Source organism: Oncorhynchus keta, chromosome 25 (genome assembly GCF_023373465.1).
Source record: "Oncorhynchus keta strain PuntledgeMale-10-30-2019 chromosome 25, Oket_V2, whole genome shotgun sequence".
Classification (NCBI taxonomy): domain Eukaryota; kingdom Metazoa; phylum Chordata; class Actinopteri; order Salmoniformes; family Salmonidae; genus Oncorhynchus; species Oncorhynchus keta.
The window spans coordinates 383,576-389,841 of record NC_068445.1 but is presented as its reverse complement, the minus strand read 5'-3'; positions in this window follow the sequence as shown (position 1 = coordinate 389,841).

The following is a 6,266-nucleotide window of genomic DNA, read 5'->3' as shown; positions in this document are numbered from 1 at the left end:
ACTAATTCTGATTCTTCCGTCACAACAGACAGACACAGCTGTAGGCTATTTGCGCAAGGGATAAGAAGTAATTAGGTAGGCCTTTTTTATTACATTTCCACCGGATCAGAGCATGACATTTTTCCCCTTTCATGCCAAGTGGTAATCGAAAGCGAAAGAGCTGGAAAAATGTGTCAAATATGCTACGTTGAGGAACTATTATCATTCAATATATTAACATACAGTAACCAAACAAACATTGTATTTAGCAATGGTAATTAACGGTATGTGTGCCATCCCCGCGGCCTCTAAAATGGATAATTCCACACAGACCAGCGTGAATCACGCAGGTGTCTCGTGTGCCATACAATTTTTTATATATATATTTGCCACTGCTCAACTAAAAAATCTTGGTTGACCAACAGCCCATTTACTAAATGGGGTCAGCCCTAAAATGAATTGTGGGCAATTCGAGGTGACCTTGTTAGCCATTTGGCAGGAGAATGGGGGATGGGAGCAGAATAAGGAATGAAGAGGGATTTCCTGAGCCAAATGTGTCAAAAAATACATCACTGTCACATATGATATTGTGACACAGAGGGCTTATTTATTCACATATTTGCAGAGTAAAGGTAGAGTAATAATGATTCACTGTTACATTGTAATAATTATGTATGTCCTATCAAGTTGATTTAAGAGTTAGCGGAGAGGATGTTTTCCATTATTATAACATAGCCCCTACAATAGTATATGCGTTGGTTGAAGTTCAATGTTAAATTCAAATTTCCCTGCCATCATATCTAAGCCAATATGACACCAATGTCGATTGAAAATTCGCAAATCAACTTGGAGGTACACAACAAACTCCACGCCTCGCATCCATGACCTGTCCAGGGTCTACTGAGAACCAATATACCAGATTTGACAGGGTCTTTAGCATTTACATGCTGACTACACCACTCACGTTACAAATTAAATTTACACATGTAATTAAATCATTTCATTCAATCTGCTCGCGAGCATCTGCATAGCCAGGCACTAAAATAGAACTTGGTTCTATTTTTCACGCATGACACGCTGCAAGTCCTGCCTCTCCCATCTGGTGATTGGTTTTTAGGAGGATATACCCACATGGGTGATTGAAAGCTGAACGGAGGTCCACACTCCAGTCCATTTGGTGGTGGTAAGTCTAAAGAAGACTGAATGAGGAGAGACGACAAATCAGGGAGCCAATAGCAGATTTCACTGAAGACCGTGAGCTGGAGGAAGACTGGTACGGGTGGTTCGCCGGTCGAGGAAAGATGACGGAAGCGAACAATTAAGTGGATTCTGAATCTAATGGCGGTAGAATCAAGGAGAATATTGTCAGAAAGAATAGAAAACGGAGCAAAGTAGTGTACAGTGATGAATGTCCCTTCATATCTTGTAGGAGTACGGTTTGTTGATGAGGAAGCAGCTGATCAGATTACAAATCTTAATAATAATAATCCATTTGAATAATCCATTTGAGATATCCAAACTCGTGGAGAGAGTGCTGGATAAAGTGATGGCCGTGAGGATCACAAGGGGCGGGCTTGTTTAGATTTTTTTGTAATTCTGCGGACCAGAAGGAACGTGTGTTGTCTCACCCGATTTGCTAAGTTTGAAGTGTTGTTTGTGTCTTCGGAACAGGGCACCCCTCAAGGGGGTTATATCTGGCGTCTCATGGGAAGTCGATTTTTGAAGAGATTAAAAATATTCCTGGAGTGATTGATGCACGTCGGATGAATCATGTGGTGAATGAAAAAAGTGAAGTCTAGCTGTTCTTTTGTTTTTTATATGGAATCTCTCCCTACTCAAGTGCAGTTTGGGTATATCAACTACAAAGTCACAGCATTTATCCCAAGACCAATGCAGTGTGATCACTGTAAAGCTTTTGGTCATGTTTCAAGTGTTTGCAGAAGGGAGAAGCCGAGATGTCCAAGTTGTGGAAAAGATCATGTCCTGTTTTAAAAATGATGAAAATGTGACATGTTGTGGTGTAAACCATGAAGCCATGTCTTTCGATTGCCCGACAAGGGTGTAAGAGAATGAGGTGGCCAAAGTCAGGGCTGTACAGAGGATTTCATATGCAGCAGCTGTTAAAAGGGTTGAGACTTTGAATGGTGCACCTAAAGAGTCCATGGTGGTGGATAGGCTTTCACTGCAGGGGTTGTCTTTCACCAGAATGATCCTGACATTTTAAAGGTTGAGATGGTGGACTTTGTGGCCTTCATAGCTATGGTGATTTAATGGCACTGCCAAGGTGGAGAGAAGGTCCAGGAAGATGGATATCATTGTGGATGCGGCGGAGCGGTTCCTGGGACTAAAAGATTTCTCAGCGGAGGAGTTACATGGAATATTGTCACAACCGTACCACCCTCTCAGGCCCTAGAGCCTGAGAAGGGAGATATAGAGATTTGTTTACATTTTGTCAATGTACTATTTTTAACCTGTCCTGGTTTTTCAACCTGTCCAGTTGGTGGCAGCAATACTTTTTTGGGTTGTAGTCCCCCATAAAACATTCAAAGGGAGGAGAGATTACCAGAAATTTACTAGGTTTACCCTTTTATTTGTGGATTAATTGTTGGACTAGACAACCTTGTGCATTTCAGGTAAAATATCAACCCAATGTTTAAATCCTTGGACAAAGTAGCCACAGCAAGCTAGCTAGCTAAATGGCCATGAATGTTTCAATTGACCTGTCCCCAAATTAATATATGTGGTTCAGAGTTCATTCCGATATTTAAAATTGCGCATCCCGATCACGTCTGATGGGGATGGACAAAATCAACATGCGCGTGTCTGGTCTAGTCGACATATTAAGTTCGACAGACAATTTCTTTTATCCAAACCTAGCTCAAATTCTAAATTTCCGATTAAAACGAGGCTATAGCGTCCATAAAGTGATCCAGTTAGATTGAATACGTTTGTACAGTAGGTGCAACAGTATCATTTATCATTCTCAAGTGCACATTTCCGTCCATTAAGTACCCAACACGGGTGGAAAATTACTGATCTATAAGCATTCTTCCTGTGCTATCAAAAGTAGCTGAAAGATGGGTGGCCAATCATCTGATTGATCACCTCATTCAGGGCAACTCCATACATCAAATGCAATTTGGATTCAGAACTAACCAACCTACTGCACCAGCCAATTGCTATTTTCTGGAATGCATTAAATCTAAACTGGACATAGGTCGTAAGGTCGGCACTGTCTTTTTGGATCTTAAAAAGGCCTTTGATACTGTGAATCATTAGCTCCTCCTATCCAAATTATCCTCCCTTAATGTGTCCACCTGAAGTCATTAGTTGGATGTATTCCTTTCTGAAAAACAGAAGTCAAAGAGTTTGTTTGGGGGACACTCAGTCGGACTCTTCACCATAACATTGGGGTCCTACAAGGGTCAATATTAGGCCCCCTTCTGTTTACCATCTATATAAATGATCTCCCACTTGCTTGCCCACAAGTTAACTTGCAGAAGTTTGCCGTTGTTACAGTTCTGTATGTACACTCGAAAAATAGCAATCGGTTGTTAACTGAAGCTATGGTACATGTTTCTAACTGGATGACTAAGTCTTGCCTGCATTTAAATATCGACAAGACTGTTTGTATGTACTGCTCTAAGAAATCCATTGATTCTTCCCAACGAGCTGTTCTTGTTAATGGCGAGAATCTGAAAGTTGTGTCTAACTACAGCTATCTTGGTGTCATTTTGGAATCCAACTTGAAATTTAAGAAACATGTTCAGAAGGTGGTTAACTTCTCTGGAATTTTGGATGAAAAGCATGCCCAAATTAAAGTGCCTTCCACTCAGGCCCAGAAGATAGGATATGCACATAATTAGTAGATTTGGATAGAAAACACTAAAGTTTCCAAAACAATGTCTGTGAGTATAACAGAACTGATTTGGCGGGCGAAAACCTGAGAAACATCCATTCAGGAAGTAGGATTTCTTTATTTTTTTGTAGTTTTCTATTCAATGCCAGTATGATACTCTTGTACTTATTCATGGAAATTATACCGACTCAAAGACATACTGGAATGAGGAACAAAAGACTTTTGATGCAGTTATCGTCCCTTGAAATGCCTTCTCGTCGGAAATGGAGTCTCCCTCAATTTCCTCCCAGTATAGGAACTGATTTTACTTGTCAAAGGGGAAATGAGAGCAGCTCTAGCCACTTTCCTCCTGGATGAAAACTACCAACACTTGTCAAGGGCTGTGTGCCATGTCTTACTGGACCTTTTCGATTCTACTTATTGACTTAGGACTCAAATTGCAGTTCCTATGCCTTCCACTAGATGTCGACAGTCTTTAGAAATTGTTTCAGGCTTGTATTCTGAAAAATGAGGGAGTAAGAGCAGTCTGAATGAGTGGACCCTTCCGTGTCACAGAGCTTTTTCATGCGCGCGACAGAGAGAGTGCCTTTCTTTTTTACCTTTTATATTGACGACGTTATTGTCCGGTTGAAATATTATTGATTATTTAGGCTAAAAACAACCTGAGGATTGAATATCAACATCGTTTGACATGTTTCTATGAACTGTACGGATACCATTTTTATTTTTTTGTCTGCCTGTTGTGACTGCATTTGAGCCTATGGATTACTGAAGAAAATGCGGCAACAAAATATAAAGAGGATATAAAGAGACTTTATCGAACAAAAGGAACATTTATTGAATAAATGAATGTCTTCTGAGTGCAGACATATGAAGATCATGAAAGGTAAGTGATTAATTGTATCTCTATTTCTGACTTGTGTAACTCTTCTACTTGGTGTGGTTGCTGTTTGTAATGATTTGTCTGCTGGGCTATGTTCTCAAATAATTGTAAGGTATGCCTTTGCCGTAAAGCATTCTTTAAATCTGACACCGAGGTTGGATTCACAAGGAGTTCATCTTTAAACCTATGTAAAATAGTTGCATCTTTTCAGATTTTTTTATGATGAGTATTTCTGTATTTGAATTTGACGCTTTGCAATCTCACTGGATGTTGGCCAAGTGGGACGCATCCCACATACCCTAGAGAGGTTAACACGGTTAAGTTTGGATTATCCAACTTTAGGTTTATAAGACCTTTCCTTCCTCTGGAGGCCGCCGAACTATATATGCATGCTATGATCATCTCACATTTGAGATATTGCCTCACATGCTGGTCACAAGCAAGGGCTACTATTCTGAAACCAATTGAATCACTCTACAAACAAACACCTAATATTTTTGATAACAAACCAAACAGTTACCACCATTGTCATATCATTTACATGCATTATTTATTTAGTCTGGATAGATTTAAGCAGGATGTAAATGTAGATACAAGACTTGTCTTTAAAAGCAGAGGAAACCCCCTAAATTATGTTTTTTCTACTTGAAATTTTATGACTTTTCCTAGTGACCCCAACATTACAAAAAGTGAAACATTGCCTTTGTTCTTATATCCATGAAAGCTGTACACCATCAGGGTACAAATATTGTCTCAGGATCATTTTTGACCCGGCAGTTAGTCATTTACACATCACAAAAACCACACATACGCACACATACGCATGCACGCACACACACACACACCCCTCAAAGTAAATGTATAGAGTTAAACATGTGTGCAAGTCATGTATTTTTTTATCCTCTCCTTATCTCTTCTTTCTATTCTGTCTTTCCATCTGCAGATGGTTCCAACCCTTACACCCTCCAGCTTTGCTTCTCCACTTCCTCACACCTCTGAGACCTGGAAAAGCAAGATGTCCGCCACACTAGTTTGCCATCAACAAGGGGAGAAGCGGATAGGGGAGAAAGGAAGAGCACCCAACAAAGGAGAACAAAAGAAACAACGCAAGGGTGGTTAGTCAACACACTTTTTCGGACCTGAGAATGGAAAGGCGGGGTGTTAAAAACACTCAGCAGCAACAACTGCAATCAAGCGTTTGCAATAACTGGCAATGAGTCTTTCACATCGCTGTTGAGGAATTTTGTCCCACTCTTCTTTGCAGAATTGTTTTAATTCAGCCACATTGGAGGGTTTTTGAGCATGAACCGCCTTTTTAAGGTCACGCCACAGCATCTCAATCGGATTCAAGTAAAGACTTTGACTAGGCCACTCCAAAAAGCTTTCATTTGTTTATTTTTAAGCCATTCAGAGGTGGACTTGCTGGTGTGTTTTGGATCATCGTCCTGCTGCAAAACCCAAGTGCGCTTCAGATTGAGGTCACGAACTGATGGCCGGATATTCTCCTTCAGTATTTTTTGGTAGAGAATAAAATTCATGGTTCCA